This window comes from Eriocheir sinensis, chromosome 45, assembly GCF_024679095.1.
Source record: "Eriocheir sinensis breed Jianghai 21 chromosome 45, ASM2467909v1, whole genome shotgun sequence".
NCBI lineage: Eukaryota > Metazoa > Arthropoda > Malacostraca > Decapoda > Varunidae > Eriocheir > Eriocheir sinensis.
In genome coordinates this window covers 13,303,608-13,324,312 of record NC_066553.1, presented here as the reverse complement: position 1 = coordinate 13,324,312, position 20,705 = coordinate 13,303,608, and the positions used below count along the sequence as shown (strand labels likewise).

General features: G+C 43.0%; 1 pseudogene; it reads left to right on the top strand.

Annotated features, from left to right (window-relative positions):
* The first annotated feature begins 13,478 nt into the window (after nucleotides 1-13,478).
* LOC126980768 (dipeptidase 1-like) overlaps nucleotides 13,479-20,705 on the top strand; it is a 176,453-nt pseudogene continuing 169,226 nt past the window's right edge.

Genomic DNA, 20,705 nt, shown 5'->3' with positions numbered 1-20,705 from the left:
AGAGAGAGAGAGAGAGAGAGAGAGAGAGAGAGAGAGAGAGAGAGAGAGAGAGAGAGAGAGAGAGAGACTCAAATACATTTTCCAGACTAGGCTACGTTTTCTGGGAACCACATTTCCTTTACCTGAGAATTCATTTGCATTTGAACTCAAGGTATAACACCAACAACTATTTTATTTATAAGTTACATGAACAGTTATTTAGTGCTTTATTAAAAAAAAAATGATAATGTTCCGGTATATATAGAGAGATAGCGGTTGTCTGCGCATTAAACAGAAGTCTCTTCGGTATGACATAATAGCCTGTTCAAGCGACTCTTCTAAAAACAATGCTCACTAAATGGCAACACGCTAGTTAGCACAAGAAAATAGACGGATAAAAATAACAGTAATAATGATAATAATGATAACAATAATAATAATAATAATAATAATAATAATAATAATAATAATAATAATAATAATAATAATAATAATAATAATAATAATAATAATAATAATAATAATAATAATAATAATAATAAGAAGAAGAAGAAGAAGAAGAAGAAGAAGGAAAGAATGAGAATAAAAATAAGAAAAATAAATATATGAGAGACAAAAAAATATGATACGTGACCTATTAAAGTTATATTCAAAGTGTCAGTAATATTAAAATGTTACTAATAGGAAAAAAAAAGTATATTTATACCTGCAGAGGAATGTAACAATCAATGCATCGCCCGAATAAGAAGCGGACGAGTATGACCAGCAAGGAAAACACGTTATATATGTATTAAGGTTAAATGAAGTTGAATACTACGGAATTCACAGATGCTGTTAAAATACAATTAGGTAAGATATCAAATGGCGATAACACACACACACACACACACACACACACACACACACACACACTCGGGAAGCATTCGTTATAACAGACGGCGACACAAACACTTGACGCAAACATGCAAACAAGGCTACTACCTCTCTCTCTCTCTCTCTCTCTCTCTCTCTCTCACACACACACACACTTTCTTTTTTCTTTATTTTCATTCATTTACTCTCTTTCCTTCTTTCTCTCTCAATTACCAACACGAAGGAAAAAAGAAAAAGATGCAGAGACAACATACTTTTTCTATATAGGCTAAATGTGTCGAAAGGAAGGAAAACGGGAAGATGGACAAAGAAATAAAGAAACATTGAAACACGGAAAGAAAATGTGGATTGAAAACAAAGACTAAAAGAATACAAAAGCTTGACAGTAACCTTCACGACGAGGGCACAGCGAAATATCATGCAAGGAAAATATTGAGGAAAGATGCGAGAGAAAATCCAGCTTCCAAGACTGGGCAATAGATCATAGGAATACATTATCGAGTGCGCCAAAAATATGCACCGCGATAAAGAGAAATATGTTAAAATACTTTCGATGGACGAGACCCAACGAGCCTGACTCAAATCCGCTGAAACTACTACTATCAAATGAGGACAGTTATCATTAGCTTTAGAACACGAGGCTTGCAATATAAACCAATTAGAAAGGAACAGAACGATATAATATAAACATCTAAACCAATTTCCCGATATAGGAATTCTTATCTTTTCTGCTCTTCCTTCACTTATTCCTCTCTCCCTTCTCTTCCCCTAGTGGTGAGAGAGAGAGAGAGAGAGAGAGAGAGAGAGAGAGAGAGAGAGAGAGAGAGAGAGAGAGAGAGAGAGAGAGAGAGAGAGAGAGAGCAGGAAGGGTACAGAGGGTAGAAAAGTCCTGCAGGAAGTCGTTTTTTTTTTTGTTTTTTTTTCTCTCCCTCAAGGCTTGCTCTTATTTCCGCCTTGTTCCAATAGTAAGGTTTTGGGTACATACGTGTTCTCTCTCTCTCTCTGGGTACAATGTTTTAAACCAATTCTAGTCCTCAATATTATCTTCAAATTAGGCTAGGCTCTCTCTCTCTCTCTCTCTCGACAACGTACCCGACGGAATTCAGATTAAAAATATCGAATTCTCGTTAAGTAAACTATATATAAACACCTCCAAAATTTAGGGTTCCATCGCCCCCTTGCTCCCCCCCCCCCCGTTAAACAGCGTATTTGGAAATACTTTCCCTTCCGTCCGTCATACTGTTTTTTTTATCCTCCTCTCTCCCTCTTCCTCTTTTTTTTTTTTTTAATCTTCCCTTCTCTTCTTTTTTTTCCTTTCCTTCCATTCGTTTCTGTTTTTACCTTTTCCCTCGTTGTTTTCCTCTGTTCCTTCTTCTCTTTTTTCTATCGTCAACTTTCCCTATTTTTCTCCCCTTTTCCTTTTTTTTTAATCTTTTTTTTTAATCAAACTTATTTCTTTTCCTCTTTCTCTTCCTCCTTCTACTACTACTACTACTGCTACTACTACTACTACGACTATACGACTACGACTTTAACATATATTTTCCTCTTTTTCCTTCCATCACCGTCATCTCATCCTCCTCCTTCCTGTCAGCACGGTATTCCACTGACCACCACAGCACAATACTTCTGCATGAACCTCAGACTCGTTTTGCGGCTATTACAATGAAGGACGACAACATTCCTCCCTCCCACTCCTCCCACGCAACATTCTGCACATTCCTTCCTCTCAACATTCTGCACATTCCTCCCTCTCTCCGTCCCCAGCAACAAATATCATGCATTTAAGTTGGAAAAAGAGCATTAAAACACTCGTATTTGGCTTAGCTTCCTTCTGAAACACAAACAAATGCAACTTATTTCCAAGGAGGCGAAGGAGGCGGGGTGGGGGGGGAGGGAAGGATAATGCTGCCTAGATGATATTTCCATTTTATGCTCTCTCTCTCTCTCTCTCTCTCTCTCTCTCTCTCTCTCTCTCTCTCTCTCTCTCTCAGCCTAAACCATCTAACCAGCAGTAGTGATGGTGGTGTTGGTGGTGTTGGGGGTGGTAATGATAATGGTGGTGGTAGTGGTGGTGATGATAGTGGTATTAGTGGTGATGTTGTGGTAGTGACAGTGGTGGTGGTGGTGGTGATAGCGGAGGCGGTGGTAATGGTGATGGTGGTAGTATTGGTGGTTGTGATGGTGGTGGTGGTGGTGATGATGGAGGTAATGGTGGTGGTGATGTTGGTCGTATTAGTGGTGGAAATGGTGGTGGTAATGATAGTGGTGAAGGTGACGGTGATAGTATTGGTGGTGGTGGTGGTGGTGGTGATAGTGGTGAAGGTGACGGTGATAGTGTTGGTGGTGGTGGTGGTGGTGGTGATAGTGGTGAAGGTGACGGTGATAGTGGTGGTGGTGGTGGTGATAGTGGTGAAGGTGACGGTGATAGTATTGGTGGTGGTGGTGGTGATAGTGGTGAAGGTGACGGTGATAGTGGTGGTGGTTGTGGTGATAGTGGTGAAGGTGACGGTGATAGTATTGGTGGTGGTGGTGGTGATAGTGGTGAAGGTGACGGTGATAGTATTGGTGGTGGTGGTGGTGATAGTGGTGAAGGTGACGGTGATAGTATTGGTGGTGGTGGTGGTGATAGTGGTGAAGGTGACGGTGATAGTGGTGGTGGTGGTGGTGTTGGTGGTGAAGGTGACGGTGATAGTATTGGTGGTGGTGGTGGTGATAGTGGTGAAGGTGACGGTGATAGTATTGGTGGTGGTGGTGGTGATAGTGGTGAAGGTGACGGTGATAGTGGTGGTGGTGGTGGTGATAGTGGTGAAGGTGACGGTGATAGTATTGGTGGTGGTGGTGGTGGTGGTGATAGTGGTGAAGGTGACGGTGATAGTGGTGGTGGTGGTGGTGGTGATGGTGGTGGAAGGTGACGGTGATTGTTTTGGTGGTGGTGGTGGTGGTGGTGATAGTGGTGAAGGTGACGGTGATAGTGTTGGTGGTGGTGGTGGTGGTGCTATTGGTGAAGGTGACGGTGATGGTGTTGGTGGTGGTGGTGGTGGTGGTGATGGTGGTGGAAGGTGACGGTGATGGTGTTGGTGGTGGTGGTGGTGATGGTGAAGGTGACGGTGATGGTATTGGCGGTGGTGGTGGTGGTGGTGATGGTGGTGAAGGTGACGGTGATGGTGTTGGTGGTGGTGGTGGTGGTGATGGTGGTGGAAGGTGACGGTGATAGTATTGGTGGTGGTGGTGGTGATAGTGGTGAAGGTGACGGTGATAGTGTTGGTGGTGGTGGTGGTGGTGGTGAAGGTGACGATGATCGTATTGGTCGTGGTGGTGGTGATTAATTGGTGGAGGTGTTGGTGGTGGTGGTGGTGGTGATAGTGGTGAAGGTGACGGTGATAGTATTGGTGGTGGTGGTGGTGGTGGTGAAGGTGACGGTGATCGTTTTGGTGGGGGTGGTGGTGGTGGGTGGAAGGTGACGGTGATAGTATTGGCGGTGGTGGTGGTGGTGGTGATAGTGGTGAAGGTGACGGTGATAGTGTTGGTGGTGGTGGTGGTGGTGGTGGTGGTGAAGGTGACGGTGATAGTATTGGTGGTGGTGGTGGTGGTGGTGAAGGTGACGGTGATAGTATTGGTGGTGGTGGTGTGGTGGTGGTGGTGGTGATAGTGGTGAAGGTGACGGTGATAGTATTGGTGGTGGTGGTGGTGGTGGTGAAGGTGACGGTGATAGTATTGGTGGTGGTGGTGGTGGTGGTGATAGTGGTGAAGGTGACGGTGATAGTGTTGGTGGTGGTGGTGGTGGTGGTGATAGTGGTGAAGGTGACGGTGATAGTGTTGGTGGTGGTGGTGGTGGTGGTGATAGTGGTGAAGGTGACGGTGATAGTATTGGCGGTGGTGGTGGTGGTGGCGGTGGTGGGTGATCAATGTTGTGTAGTTCTTCAGACTGAAATTGAGAGGATTCGTAACATAACCGATCATGGCTGTTAATTGGTGTTTGAGACTCGAAGATAAATTGAGTGTTAAATGTTCAGTGAGTTGGAAATAATCGTTGGACATTACATTGATACTATAAAGGAATTATCAGATCAATGGAAAATGAAATGGATATTTGTGATACTATAAAAAGGAAAGATACTGTGATTGGTACGAACCGAAACATGGCCAAGTGAATATAATGATGACAAGTTTATTAAAAGGACATCAGTAGGCTATCCATGAAAGCAATGAAGACTCACTCACTCACTACGACGCTGTGAATAAGTGCATTTCGAGGATTATTATTGAGGCTAACATCATAATTGTTGACGGCCCCTGCGGCTGGCGGTGGAGCGGGGCCTGAAACCTCATCAACGGTAAACGGTAAACAGCACACAGTACGATCATAAACAACACACCTCACTCCTCTCCTCTGTGTTGTTTTAATTTCCGCCACCAGAGCACAACGAACAGACACGATCACCCTTCCGTCACTCTTCCAGACACCAACTTTTTTTTGTTTTTACGTCGTGGCCTGTTGCGCCGGTAGGCTTCTTCCCGGTGGATCCTGACGGTCGGCCCAAGGCTGCTTCCCGCTCCGCTGACGAGAGTATGAGACGCAGAAAATATGAATGTGTTTTGGCTGCATGCTAAGAGGGATTATTCCTCTGCGGCAGCGAAGGCCACTGACGTTTTATCATGTGGCATTAGTGCGAAGCAGGCAGGGTTCAATGCTTTAGAAGGCTTGAAGGTAAACAGGTGAAGTCCCTCCAGCTTAGAAAAAATGTCAACTCAAAAAACTCTGAAGAGAGGAACAAGTTCACGTCATACCGATGGCGGCAGGTGTGTCATTCCATTAAAGTTAACATGTATGAACCATGACAGCATAATTTTCCAGGAAGGGGGCGGCGCTGTGGAAGCTGCTTTTAAGTATTTGTGGTGGAAACAGAAGAGATTGAGGCCGCTGCTTTAAATACTAAAGAAACCCGCCGACCCTGCGTTCTCGAGAGGAAAGAAAACCGCTTGTATGCCAGAGGAAGTCTGCGAGAAATGACTAGATAGGAGATATGTAGATAGATAGACAGATAGAGATAGACAAATATATAGACAGATAGATAGATGGATCGAAAGAAAATACACCATCTTTCCGTACTCTCAAAAAATAAGTAATAAAAGTAAAAAAAAAAAAAAAACCAGCATAAGTGTGTGTGTGTGTGTGTGTGTGTGTGTGTGTGTCAGTGGCGGGCAAAAGACATGGTGGTGACGGGGGACTTGACACACCCCGACTACACCAATCCAGCGAAGTGAGTCGCACCGGGGAAGGTAACGCAAGGAGTAGCAAGGAGACGCGGGCGATGGGTAGGAGCAAGGCGGTCGTGGGTGGGTAGGTGGTGTCTGACGCTCTCTTCACCGCGCTTGTCGTCCCGCTTCGCTGACTCGGCTTTGTTGGTTGGCGACGAGGCGGCGAGGCGGATGATGTGCGGAGAAGGACGGGCGGTGATCTGAGGAGGCGGGCTGTTGTTGTTGTTGTTGCGAAGTGACGGTTAATTTGGGGGATGAATAGAGTAGAGAAATAATGTGGTGGATAATGGTAGCTGTAGAAGTTGTAGTGGTGGTAGTAGCAGTAGTAGTAGTAGTAGTGATAATAATAGTAGTTGTTGTTATTGTTGTTGTTGTTGTTGTTGTAATGATACTACTACTACTACTACTACTACTACTACTACTAATGATGATGATGATAATGATAATGATAATGATAATGATAATAATAATAATAATAATAATAATAATAATAATAATATAAGAAGAAGAAGAAGAAAAACAAGGACATGAACCCCCCCAAAAAAATACAATAGCAAGAAGAAAATCAAAAAAGAACAAAAAATAGAAAAAAACAGAACAAACAGAACAACTAGAACAAGAAAAATCAAGAACAAGAACCAAAAATAAAGAAAAAGAAAGCAAATAAAGATAAATGCTGAAAAAAAGCTAAAAAGTAGACCAAAGGATTAACCCCCCCAAAAAAATAGAAGAACGCTCAGGTCACGAAAAAGAATCCCTGTAACGTCACTCTCTCGCTCTCACCCTCAAAAAAAAAAATAAAAACTTGCCGAGGTGTTTACGAAGCGAACTTTCAAACTCACGAGCAGACGGACTGTCGCCTCAAACTTTTTCGCTCCTTTTAAACTCGACACTTTTCAGCGGAGGAGAGAGTTTCAAAAGCTCATTCGAAAAACTATACAGCAAAGTCTTTAAAAGGGGATTGTGGGGGGATCGCTTCAAGGGTCTTTAGGCGTCCATTTTAAACCCTTCCTCTCCCTCAGCTTCATCCTTTTTATGCGAATCAATAAGCGAAGCCATGAAAGTATATTTGCCGAGATTCACTGGATAGATTGGAAAATGTTGCCAGCTCCTCCTCCTCCACCTCCTCTCCTTTCTCCCTCTTCTCCGACTTCTCTTTTTCCTCTTTCCTCCTCTTCTTCTTCGCCTTGTTCTGGTTCTTTTATCTTGTTCTTGTTCTACTACTTCTTCACTTTTTTTTTCCTCCTCCCACTCCTCCTCCTCCTCCTCCTTCCTCCCCTTTTCCTCTTTCCTTTTTCTCTTCCTCTTTTGCTTATTCATTATCTTGTTCTTGTCCTTTTTCTTCTTCTTCTTCTTCTTCTTCTTCTTCTTCTTCTTCTTTGTATTTACTTTGGACAGTTTTCCCTCCCACCTGTCTTCCCTCCCTCCCTCTCTCCTTTATTCTTTCCCCTCTTTTTCCCTCTTTTCCCTTTTGTTCCTCGTCTCCCCTACTCATTTTTCTTGCTTTCTCCAATATTCTTTCATTGGCCACTTCTTCCGCCCTCCCTCCTCTCTCTCTATGGCATTCCCCCTTTTCATTTCCTTTTCCATCCTCTCCTTACTTTTCCACCTCTGCTTTATCTACTCTCTTCTTTCATTCTTTCAACTCTTACTCTTTTCCTACTTCTTCTTCTTTACCTTTCCCCTTTAACATCTGACGACACACGCACAAAATGATAAAAATAAAGACAAAAATAAAAATAGTAATAAAAACAAGTCGCCATTGTATCCACCAGCACAATAAATAACCTTTTTTTTTTGTGTGTGTGTGTGTGAGTGTGGCATGATCCCCTTCACTCGCAAAATATAAAAAAAATAAAAAAAGAGCATCGATATAAAGGGTGATCGAACAGTAAAAAAGGGGAAGCCACGTCGACACTGACTATAAATGACGGAAGATTAAAACAGTTTTGAAATACTCTATACGTACGTTCTGTTGTGGCATTTCTCCGTTCCTGTTGGCGCATTGCACACAACAGAGCGTCCGTATTCCGAACTCTCCTTTCCTACGACTTGTCATTTTTACCAACTCAAAATTAGAAGCAACGGCAACTTCTCCGTAAACCGTTTTCCGCCGTCATAGCGTCATTAACCCCTTGAATGCGGATTTCCTACAAGAAGACATCACCAAGCTACAGGAATGGAACAACAAGTGACTGCTACAATTCAATGAAGAAGAACGTATAGTCCTGCACCTTGGGAGGGGATATCCAGCATACCAATACCACATGGGAAACGCTCCATTATCCACCACAGAGACAGAGAAAGACCTGGAAGTATATGTTACCAGGCTACCAGTGAAAACTAAATCCGTGCCAATCGCAGCGGACGGGTTAACCGGGATATTATGAGCCTTTTATTACATTCACGGTACATAAGCCTTGTCAAACCAGCACCAGGGCCATAAAACTACTCACCACACCCACAATCCCTATGAAAGCCTTGTCAGATGCGTGTGCTTGGGCGCCTAAAGTTTAAGAATACGCATCCACCCCTCACATCAACAACTTCCAAAGGGATATTATGAGTATTTTATCACATTCACGGTACATAAGCTTTGTCAAACTACCGCTAGGGCCATAAAACTACTCCCCACACCCACAATCCCTATGAAAGCCTTGTCAGATGCGTGTGCGTGTGCGCCGACATCAGCGGAGTCCCGAGGAGGGGAGGGAGAGCAAGTCGCTGGTCATAAGGGTAAAGGCGTTCCCAGTGGGCGGCAGAAAGTCATTGCTTATTCATGTATTGGTTGTGGGCTCAGTTGCTTCTCCTCGCCTCTCTCCTCCCCCTTTCTCCCTTTTTCTCCCTCCCTTTAAATTTCCTTTCTTGCTGTGTTTCATTTTTCTCCTACGCCTGTTTCATCTCCTCTTCCCTTTTCCTTTTTTATTTTTTCCTCTTCCCTTTTTTTCCTTTTGTGGCCTTGTCCCCTTTTTTTAAGATTTTTGCCCCCTTTCCCTTTTCTCCCCTTTTCTCCTCACTTCATTTTTTGTTTTGGTTTGCTTCCTTTCCCCTTTTCCCATTTTCCTCCATTTCTTTTCCTGGCTCTCCCCTTCTTTCATCTCCATCTATTTTCATTCCTCTTCTCCCCTCTCCTCTCAACTTCCTTTTTTCCCTCCGGACGTCCTTCTCATCCATCCCCGCCTTTCATCCTCATCTATTTTCTTTCCTTTTCTCCCCCCTCCCTTTATCCCTCCTGACGTCCTTTTTCCTCCCTTTTTCTCGCCCCTCCCTGGAGTATCATGTATGGTGCGGTATAGATGGATGGATGGCTAGCTAGCGTAAACACCATATATAGTGCAAACGCTCGTCATTGTTTTTTCTGGGTGAAGTATTCGTGTGTGTGTGTGTGTGTGTGTGTGTGTGTGTGTGTGTGTGTGTGTGTGTGTGTGTGTGTGTGTGTGTGTGTGTGTGAATTCAGGGAGAGTCTTTATCTTACGACACCCTCAATACTTCCCCTTCCGCCTTCTCTCTCTCTCTCTCTCTCTCTCTCTCTCTCTCTCTCTCTCTCTCTCTCTCTCTCTCTCTCTCTCTCTCTCTCTCTCTCTCTCTCTCTCTCTCTCTCTCTCTCTCTCTCTCTCTCTCTCTCTCTCTCTCTCCCTTCTTCCATATTTCATACTGGCCTAATATATCGTTCCCTTTTTGCCTTGTTCATCCTTCTCTTCCCGTTCTCTCCCTTTCCCTCTCTTTTCGCTTTTGTTCTTTGTCTTATTCCCCATAAATTGCCCCCTCAATGCAATCCCCCTTCCCCCCCTTCTCTGTCTGTCTTTTTTTTTTTTTTTTATCTCCCCCATTCACACACACACACACCATAGACAGACACAAATAAAAAGAGAGGCAGACAAAAGACACACAGACAGTTAGACAATAGATTAACTGACAGACAAACAGATAGATAGACAGAGGTGGAGCTAACACACAGGAAAATAATTAGCGTTGATGACTCTGTGCAGGTAAATATTTTGTTCACCTGCGAAAAAGGTCACCAGGTGGATCAAAGTATTCAGACAGGTAACAACAGGTGAGGGTGGAATGTCCAATATTTTGTTTGTTTGCCTTTGTTTTCTCTCCCTTCCCTCCTCCTTAACCTCCCTTCTTTGCACCCTTCTCTTTCTCAGCCTTTCCCCTTCCCTTATCTTCATCTTTAAACTCCCTTTTTCCTCCCTTCGTTGCACCCTTTTCCTCTTTCTCAACCTTTCTCCTTCCCTTATCTTCATCTTTAAACTCCCTTTTTCCTCCCTTCGTTGCACCCTTTTCCTCTTTCTCAACCTTTCCCTTTCCCTTATCTTCTATAAACTCCCTTTTTCTTCCCTTCCTTGCACCCTTTTCCTCTTTCTCAGCCTTTCCCCTTCCCTTATCTTCTTTAAACTCCCTTTTTCTTCCCTTCTTTGCACCCTTTTCCTCTTTCTCAGCCTTTCCCCTTCCCTTATCTTTTTTAAACTCCCTTTTTCCTCCTTTCTTTGCACCCTTCTCTTTCTGAACCTTTCCCCTTCCCTTATCTTCATCTTTAAACTCCCTTTTTCCTCCCTTCGTTGCACCCTTTTCCTCTTTATCATCCTTTCCCATTCCCTTATCTTCATCTTTAAACTTCCTTTTCCTCCCTTCTTTGCACCCTTCTCTTTCTCAACCTTTCCCCTTCCCTTATCTTCATCTTTAAACTCCCTTTTTCCTCCCTTCGTTGCACCCTTTTCCTCTTTCTCAGCCTTTCCCCTTCCCTTATCTTCATCTTTAAACTCCCTTTTTCCTCCCTTCGTTGCACCCTTTTTCTCTTTCTCAGCCTTTCCCCTTCCCTTATCTTCATCTTTAAACTCCCTTTTTCCTCCCTTCGTTGCACCCTTTTTCTCTTTCTCAGCCTTTCCCCTTCCCTTATCTTCATCTTTAAACTTCCTTTTTCCTCCCTTCGTTGCACCCTTTCCCTCTTTCTCAACCTTTCCCTTTCCCTTATCTTCATCTTTAAACTCCCTTTTTCCTCCCTTCTTTCCACCCTTTTCCTCTTTCTCAACCTTTCTCCTTCCCTTATCTTCATCTTTAAACTCCCTTTTTCCTCCCTTCGTTGCACCCTTTTCCTCTTTCTCAGCCTTTCCCCTTCCCTTATCTTCATCTTTAAACTCCCTTTTTCCTCCCTTCGTTGCACCCTTTTCCTCTTTCTCAACCTTTCTCCTTCCCTTATCTTCATCTTTAAACTCCCTTTTTCCTCCCTTCGTTGCACCCTTTTCCTCTTTCTCAACCTTTCTCCTTCCCTTATCTTCATCTTTAAACTCCCTTTTTCTTCCCTTCCTTGCACCCTTTTCCTCTTTCTCAACCTTTCCCCTTCCCTTATCTTCATCTTTAAACTCCCTTTTTCCTCCCTTCGTTGCACCCTTTTCCTCTTTCTCAACCTTTCCCTTTCCCTTATCTTTTTTAAACTCCCTTTTTCCTCCCTTCGTTGCACCCTTTTCCTCTTTCTCAGCCTTTCCCCTTCCCTTATCTTCATCTTTAAACTCCCTTTTTCCTCCCTTCTTTGCACCCTTCTCTTTCTCAACCTTTCCCCTTCCCTTATCTTCTTTAAACTCCCTTTTTCCTCCCTTCGTTGCACCCTTTTCCTCTTTCTCAGCCTTTCCCCTTCCCTTATCTTCATCTTTAAACTCCCTTTTTCCTCCCTTCTTTCCACCCTTCTCTTTCTCAACCTTTCCCCTTCCCTTATCTTCTTTAAACTCCCTTTTTCCTCCCTTCGTTGCACCCTTTCCCTCGGTATTGGAATGTTACTAACTATTAGCTGCTTAAGGAAACGAGGAGGAGAATAAAATATAGTCATCGTAAAATCTAAAGACAATATCGAGCCTCACAAACAGATCACCATTTTGTTTTCAGAGTCAATTTCAATTTTTCTTTCCCCAAAATGAAGTTAAGTGGTTTAGGAGAGAAAGGAGGAAGGGGAAAGATGGCTTCGGTGGTATTAGGAATGTTTGCAATGTTGAGAATAAGGCAGAACTAGAAACACCACTGTACTTTATTGTTTAAGTTTAGGTTTAGGTTAAGGAAAGGAAGTCGGGGGAAAGGCTGTATTCGGCGCTTCTGGCAATACGTGTTGAATGCAAAACTTGATGTGATGGTATTGGGAATATTTAGATAAGGCAGGACTAGAATTGACGGTATTGGCAATGTTTTAAGGAAAGCAGAACTAGAATTGACGGTATTGGCAATGTTTTAAGGAAAGCAGAACTAGAATAATTGAAAGTACTGTCAATGTTTAGGGAAGGCAGAACTAGAACTGATGGTATTGGCAATATTTAGGGAAGGCAGAACTAGAATTGACGGTACTGGCAATATTTAGGGAAGGCAGAACTAGAATTGACGGTACTGGCAATATTTAGGGAAGGCAGAACTAGAACTGACGGTACTGGCAATATTTAGGGAAGGCAGAACTAGAACTGATGGTATTGGCAATATTTAGGGAAGGCAGAACTAGAACTGACGGTACTGGCAATATTTAGGGAAGGCAGAACTAGAATTGACGGTACTGGCAATATTTAGGGAAGGCAGAACTAGAATTGACGGTACTGGCAATATTTAGGGAAGGCAGAACTAGAACTGACGGTACTGGCAATATTTAGGGAAGGCAGAACTAGAACTGACGGTATTGGCAATATTTAGGGAAGGCAGAACTAGAACTGACGGTACTGGCAATATTTAGGGAAGACAGAACTAGAACTGACGGTATTGGCAATGTTTAGGGAAGGCAGAACTAGAACTGATGGTATTGGCAATGTTTAGGGGAGGCAGAACTAGAACTGACGGTATTGGCAATGTTTAGGGAAGGCAGAACTAGAACTGATGGTATTGGCAATGTTTAGGGAAGGCAGAACTAGAACTGATGGTATTGGCAATGTTTAGGGAAGGCAGAACTAGAATTGACGGTACTGGCAATATTTAGGGAAGGCAGAACTAGAACTGACGGTATTGGCAATATTTAGGGAAGGCAGAACTAGAACTGACGGTACTGGCAATATTTAGGGAAGGCAGAACTAGAATTGACGGTACTGGCAATATTTAGGGAAGGCAGAACTAGAATTGACGGTACTGGCAATATTTAGGGAAGGCAGAACTAGAACTGACGGTATTGGCAATGTTTAGGGAAGGCAGAACTAGAACTGACGGTATTGGTAATGTTTAGGGGAAGGATAGAACCAGAATCACTGTACTTACGGAACCTTTCACAGTCACTTTGTTGGTTTTGATCGGTACCAAGGGCGGTGATCGACGCTACAGTTTTCCACGTGAAACTGGCCGATGGGGTAGTGGCGGCTGCGGGGTTAGCCTGGCCCCGCACCTTGCCACACACTCTCAACACCTCTCGGTTCCTCTGCAGCCGCCACTACCCCATAGGCCAGTTTCACGTGGAAAACTGTAGCGTCGATCACCGCCATTGGTAACGATCTAAACAAACAAAATGACTGTGAAAGCGGCCCTTAGTCTTCCCGTTCCTGACTCCTGGCAACTTCACCACCTCGCAGGACCGTCCCCCGACGAGAGCGAGAGCGCCAGTGTGTCGTTGGTGCGCCAGGAGGAAGGTGTGACGGTGCCCGCCTCCCGCCGCCCGTGCACGCTGCTGTTGAACTCTTTGCATGACCGCCGCAGTACCGAGCCTACCCGCCATGACCACCTGACGCCTACCTTTCCACGATGACGCTGTGCTGGTGGGCGTCCGGTAGCCAGGAGGCGGAGGACGAAACACGTGAGAAACTTGACTTAGACGAAGCAGAAAAGGACGAAGTTAAGGATCACCGTTGTTGTGTGTGTACCCCGGACTTTTCTTACCTGTGAACACCTGGACTGAAAGTGTCTTGAGGTCGTCGCCGCGCGGACAGCGCCCCCCCCCCCCCCTCGACTGCCTGCCCAACCCCTTCACCTGCCCGCCGGCCCTCAGGTGAGTGCTCGAACAGGTGTGATGTGGGTGTTGAGGGAGGCAGGTGACGAGTGGTATGTCTCTCGTAAGGTGACTGATTTGCCGTTATTGTTGTTATCGTTACTAGAAGTAGTGGTAGCGGTGGTAGTAGTATGTAGTAGTAATTGTAGTAGTGGTAGTCTATAATTCTGTGAGCGTAGATGTTTTATGTAATTGTTTTCTCTGTTATTTAATGTGTATGCCTCATTTTCACCTCCGAGTAGTAGTAGTAGTAGTAGTAGTTGTTGTAGTAGTGGTAGCCTAGTTGTAGAAGTAGCCTATTCTTCTCTGAGCTTAGATGTTATATGTTAATTTGTTTTATCTCGGTGTTATTTATTTTTTGTGGCTCATTTTCACCTCCTACAGTGCGTTCAGTTGAAGCTTGCACCTGGAGCCTAGCGAGAGGTTTGTAAGCTGCTCTGTGATTGGCTGCCGCTCCTCTCACTCACTTATCATTGACACAGTCTTTGATGCGACTCACCTCTGTATTATTTGCTTTAACTCGTCTCATATGCAAGATCAGTCGTTTTGGTTGGTACCATTATACTCAGCAGTGATTGTAGATTGTAGTTTGTCAATTCTCTGTAAACCAAAAATTTAAGAAATTACGGAGTGGTGAAGTGAAAGATGGAGTCATAAATGTTTATACCCCATTTTATTCTTCGCTGATTATTTCATGGAACTGCTAAACTACAGTTCATGAAAATGGTAACATCTGATGGGGAAAGTTATCCTGAACGCGATGGTGTTTTCATATTTTAGATAAAGTGGAAACGAAAGGAGTTCTGCAGCTTTTTATTACAAGATGTAGCTGTGTCTCGGCAGCAGGGCGCTCGGTGTAATGGCCGCGTCGTCGGGGTGACTGGTGAGGCAGCGGCAGGGAGACTGGTTCAGCGCATAAATCTTGTCATTAAGTGGTGTATATCTCCCTTATTTTCCTTTTTAACACAACTCTGATAGTGGCATCGTCTTCAGAAAACATTTTTCTATCACATGACACGGTTTATATTAACATAAGCTTTTTAATTCCATGACATAACTAACACAGAATGAAGAGTGGTATAAACATTTACAACCCACTATTTCACGTTTACTCGCACTATCTCGTATGTTTTTAGTCAAATGCAGATGCCTTTCATAATGAACCTAATCCACTAGCATTCTATTGTTCAGTGGTGAAAGTAACAAATAAGTACTATGCGAAATAAATCAACTACTGAGTATACAAGTCAGACTTTTAGTGTGGCAAGTCCAGCGTTCTTGGCTAGGCGAGAGGCAGCCTGCCTCATGCCGCTATCCAATCAGCGACCAGCTTCACATGCCATCATCAGTGATCGGTTTACCAGACCAGGTTATTTTATTTTGCTTGTATAATCCTTTGCTTCCTATATTCTTCTGAACCTGTTATCGTATTTTATTTTGCTTGTAAATCCTTTGCTTCCTATATTCTTCTGAACCTGTTATCGTATTTTATTTTGCTTGTATATAATCCTTTGCTTCCTATATTTTTCTGAACCTGTTATCGTATATTATTTTGCGTATATAATCCTTTGCTTCCTATATTCTTCTGAACCTGTTATCGTATTTTATTTTGCTTGTATAATCCTTTGCTTCCTATATTCTTCTGAACCTGTTATCGTATATTATTTTGCTTGTATAATCCTTTGCTTCCTATATTCTTCTGAACCTGTTATCGTATTTTATTTTGCGTATATAATCCTTTGCTTCCTATTTTCTTCTGAACCTGTTATCGTATTACCTGTATCATCTTTTTCTTTGATTTTTTTTTTTCTGGTTCCTCTCCACGATACATATTTATTCCTCGGTGCTTAATTTCCCCATTAATCTGAGCACGCTGTCTGGTCCTCCTCCTGTCCAAGCTAATACTGTTTGTACCTCCCTGCGGCGTGACAAATTGTGTTTATATTTCGAAATGAATGACTATTATATGCTTGTATTTCACACCGAACTGCCATCGTGCTTGTATTTCTGACGGAGCGGCTACTTGCATTTATATCTATCATTTAATTAAACATCTAACTGCTCTGGTATCTCTCACATAACGAATAATTTAAAGGTATTCTTCTAAACGAACGGTATTTTTTTTATCTCTGTGACCTTTCTTTTGGTCACCCATTTCTGCTTTCTTTATACGAACAGTGATTAGCGAGCTTTCTTTTATTTGTTTATTTGTGCCCTTGAGCTACTTCCTTCGCTGCAAAAAGAAATAGAAATACGGCTCATATATTCGTCATTGAAAGATCATCTGTTTTCTGTAATATCTCGTAGAACCACTGATTTGCTTAATGCTTATAATTAAACACTTGACGAAGCTTATATTTGGAGCTATCTCTCACTGAATGTTTAATGCGTTGGACGGAAAAAAGGGGGTTGAGGCAAAATGTTTACGAGGCTAAAAAATAGATATAAGGGGAAGGAAGGAAGGAAGGAAGGAAAAGGAATGGATCCCTTGGAAGAGGCAGCGTGAGTGGGTCTTAGAGAGAAGTGGAAGAGTTGGTCGTGAAGATGTTAGCAGAGGGCGAGGAATCAGGTCGAGAGAAGCTGAGATGAGGTAGGGGAGTGTAGGAGAGAGAGAGAGAGAGAGAGAGAATAAGGAAAACTACAAAAGATATACTTGAGAAAGGAAAGCAGGATAGAAGGCAAGAAGCAAGGGAGAAGGCAAAAAAAGGGGATAAAGAGGAAATGTAAGAAAAAAAGTTGGAAGGAAGAAAAAGATATAAAGAAAGGAAAGAAATAAAGAAAATAAATGAGGAATGAATGCAGGAGAAGGAGAGGACGAAAGGAAGGGATGATGTAAAAAGAGAGAGAGAGAGAGAGGGGGGGGGGGTTGAAGACTAAAGAAAAAAAAAGTCCATACAGAATTCTACTTACTTATATCCGAGAAAATAACCTGTAATAAAAAAGAAAACTAATAATAATGGAATATAGTAAAGGTGGATCAGTATCTTATGTTCTGAGGGGAGGAAACGCTCTTAGGAGGGAGGGAAAATTGCTCCTAAGAGAGGGATAAAAAGAGGTATTTATAGCAGAAAGGGGGAATTATATGTGTCCCCCGCACGGCTGATATATAGGAGCGCGACGGGTCGTAATAGTGGTGGTAATGGTGTGCTGGTGGTGGTGGTGGTGATGATGGAGGTGGTGGTGTTATTAGTTGTTGTTTCATGTGGCTTTCTTTCTATCTTTTTCTTTGTGTCTGTGTCTCTCTGTCTTGTTTACTGTATATCTTTCCTTCTTTTCCTCATCTTCTCTCCTTCGTTCGGGCGGAGTGGAAAAATTTGGGTGGCTTTTCCGATACCCTACGCCCCTGTCCACCCAGCAGTGAATGGGTACTAGGTATTAATCGGGGGTTGTGTCCCGTCTCCTTGGATCTGTTTCCTTCTCCTATAATTCCTTCCCCTTCTGTCTCTCTCCGGCATATGACCACAGATGTTGCGCCGACTAAACGAAACTTTCCAACTGTTCCCTTCTCCTATAATTCCTTCCCCTTCTGTCTCTCTCCGGCATATGACCACAGATGTTGCGCCGACTAAACGAAACTCTCCAACTGTTCCCTTCTCCTTTAATTCCTTCCCCTTCTGTCTCTCTCCGGCATATGACCACAGATGTTGTGCCGACTAAACGAAACTTTCCAACTGTTGCCATCTCCTATAATACCTTAACCGTCTGTCTCTCTCCGGCATATGACCACAGATGTTGCGCCGACTAAACGAAACTTTCCAACTGTTCCCTTCTCCTATAATTCCTTCCCCTTCTGTCTCTCTCCGGCATATGACCACAGATGTTGCGCCGACTAAACGAAACTTTCCAACTGTTTCCTTCTCCTATAATTCCTTCCCCTTCTTTCTCTCTCCGGCATATGACCACAGATGTTGCGCCGACTAAACGAAACTTTCCAACTGTTCCCTTCTCCTATAATTCCTTCCCCTTCTGTCTCTCTCCGGCATATGACCACGGATGTTGCGCCGACTAAACGAAACTTTCCAACTTTTTCTCCTTCGTTCATTCCATTTATGCGGTTTCATGTTTTTTTCTTACTTTTTCTTTGTCTTTCTCTCCGCCTTGATTTCTCTATATCTTTCTTTCTTCCTTCCTCTCCTTCTCTCCTTCATCCATTCCATTTATGCTGTTTTTCATGTTTTTTTTCTTTTTCTTACTTTTCTTTCTGCCTGTTTATCTATCTTTCTTGTTTTCTTTGTATCTTCCCTTCCTTTCTTCCTTTCCTTCTCTCCTTCATTCATTCCTCACTTATGTTCTAAATTTCTTTCCTTTCTATCTTTTTCTTCCTTCCAACTTTCCTTCTTACGTTTTCTCTTTCTTCCCGTTTTTTCATTCTTCCTTGCCTTTTTCCTCCTATCGTGCATTTCTTCCTCATTTATTTTTTTCATATTTTTCCCTATTTTCCTTGGTGGAGGGGAGCTTGTAAGCATACCGACACCTGTTTGTCCTTTCCCCTTACAGTAAAGTAGGAAACTAATATATTTTTGCATTTATAGAATAGAAATGCTTCTCCTTTGCTCGCTGCTGCGGTTTATTATCATTATTATCAATATTATTTGAAGTAGTAGTAGTAGTAGTAGTAGTAGTAGTAGTAGTAGTAGTAGTTGGTGTTGTTATTCTTGTTGTAGTGGACGGTAATTCAGCTCTATGAAAGGGGAAACACACCATTCAGAAAGTAAGAAAAATATCATTCCCAGAAATAATTAGGTGTGTAACTGGTATTGTAGGCTACACAAACACACACACACACACACACACACACACACACACACACACACACACTCTCTCTCTCACACACACACACACACACACACACACTCTCTCTCACACACACACACACACACACACACACACACACACACACACACACACACACACACACACTGATTACTCCATCCAGCTCCACAAATTACTACCTCAGCCACACTTCCCCAGCACAATTATCATTATTAAGTTTGGTGTTTGTTTTTCCTTTTTTTTTTTTTTTTAATTAATGGGATTTTGGTTACAATAGGAATTTTATCTTATTTTATTTATATGTAATGGTTTATGTATCCGACATTTTATTAAGTGATTGATTAGATTATATATGTTCTCATCTCTCTGTCTGTCTGTCGGCCTGTTTGTGTGTGCGTGCGTTTGTATGTCTGCCTGTCTGTTTGTTTGTGACTATTTTCTGTGAGTGTGTGTGTGTGTGTGTGTCTTTCTCACTGTCTTGTCTGTCTGTCTGTCTTTCCGTCTGTCTGTCTCTGTCTTCCTGTCTGTCTTTCTCTGTTTGTCTGTTTGTCTGTCTGTCTGTCTGTCTGTGTCTGTTTCTTACTCTGTTTCTCACTGTCTTGTCTGTCTGTCTGTCTTTCCGTCTGTCTGCCTCTGTCTTCCTGTCTGTCTTTATGTCTGTCTTTCTCTGTTTGTCTGTTTGTCTGTTTGTCTGTCTGTCTGTATGTCTGTTTGCGTCTTTCTCTGTCTGTCTGTCTGTCTTTCTCTCTTTCATCCCCCCTCTTAAACATAGCAATCTATTATTTCATTCCTCTAACTTCTTCCTTCCCACATTTCATCTCGTTCCACGCAGCATCATGTCGGCACCACACAGGCAATATTTTGGAGCGTAGGGCGTTTGATTCAGTTATCCATCAGGTGTGTTGACGCGGCTCATTTTAACATCACTCATTCTGCTTCACCATCCATACTGGCTTAAGGGAATACGCTGCGGGTTGATGAATAGTGAAGGAAAAAAAGCGAGAGAGAGAGAGAGAGAGAGAGAGAGAGAGAGAGAGAGAGAGAGAGAGAGAGAGAGAGAGAGAGAGAGAGAGAGAGAGGAACGGAAATGATGAAACAGTGAACGGATGGAAGAATGCAGGACAGAAATGAGGAAATTTGGAAGGAAACTAAATTATATAACTCTTCTTGCTTCTACCTCCGTGCATGGCAAAGGGAATACGCTGTGAGTTGATGAATAGTGAAAGAGTGAGAGAATAGAACAATGGGGACAGTGGATGAGAGAATGGGAGGGAAACTAAATTATATAACTTATTGCTTCTGTATTCGTGAAGGAGATAGGAGAGAAAAAAAACTTGAGATATCACTCCTACATCTACATCAGTCAATACGAAAGCCCTGAATGGAAAAATATTGAAGGCAAGAGAGGAGGGGAGGAAAGGTGGATAAATAATAAATGAAAGATAAGAGAGAAAGGACGTGAAGTCGCTCACCCTTCGTCTCTACCAGCGCCTGGATAAAGGAATACGTTGAGAGGTGAAGAAGAGTAAAGTATGGGAAAGGTACAAATATGGGGAAATAACGACTGACAGGTGTAGGTAGGCAGTGGCTGAGTGGTTAGGCTGCGGGGCCCACATTCACCGCGTGCTGGACGACGCGGGTTCGAATCCCCACGCTACCACCTGGGATTTTGTATCACATATACCGACATACAAGGGGTGTAGGTTATCTCATTTATCACATTTACCGACATACAAGGGGTTTAGGTTATATCATTTTTCACATTTACTGACATACAAGGGTAGGCGGTGGCTGAGTGATTAGCGTGCGGGGCCAGCATTCACCACGCCATGGACAGCGTCGGTTCGAATCCCCACGCTACCACCTGGGATTTTTC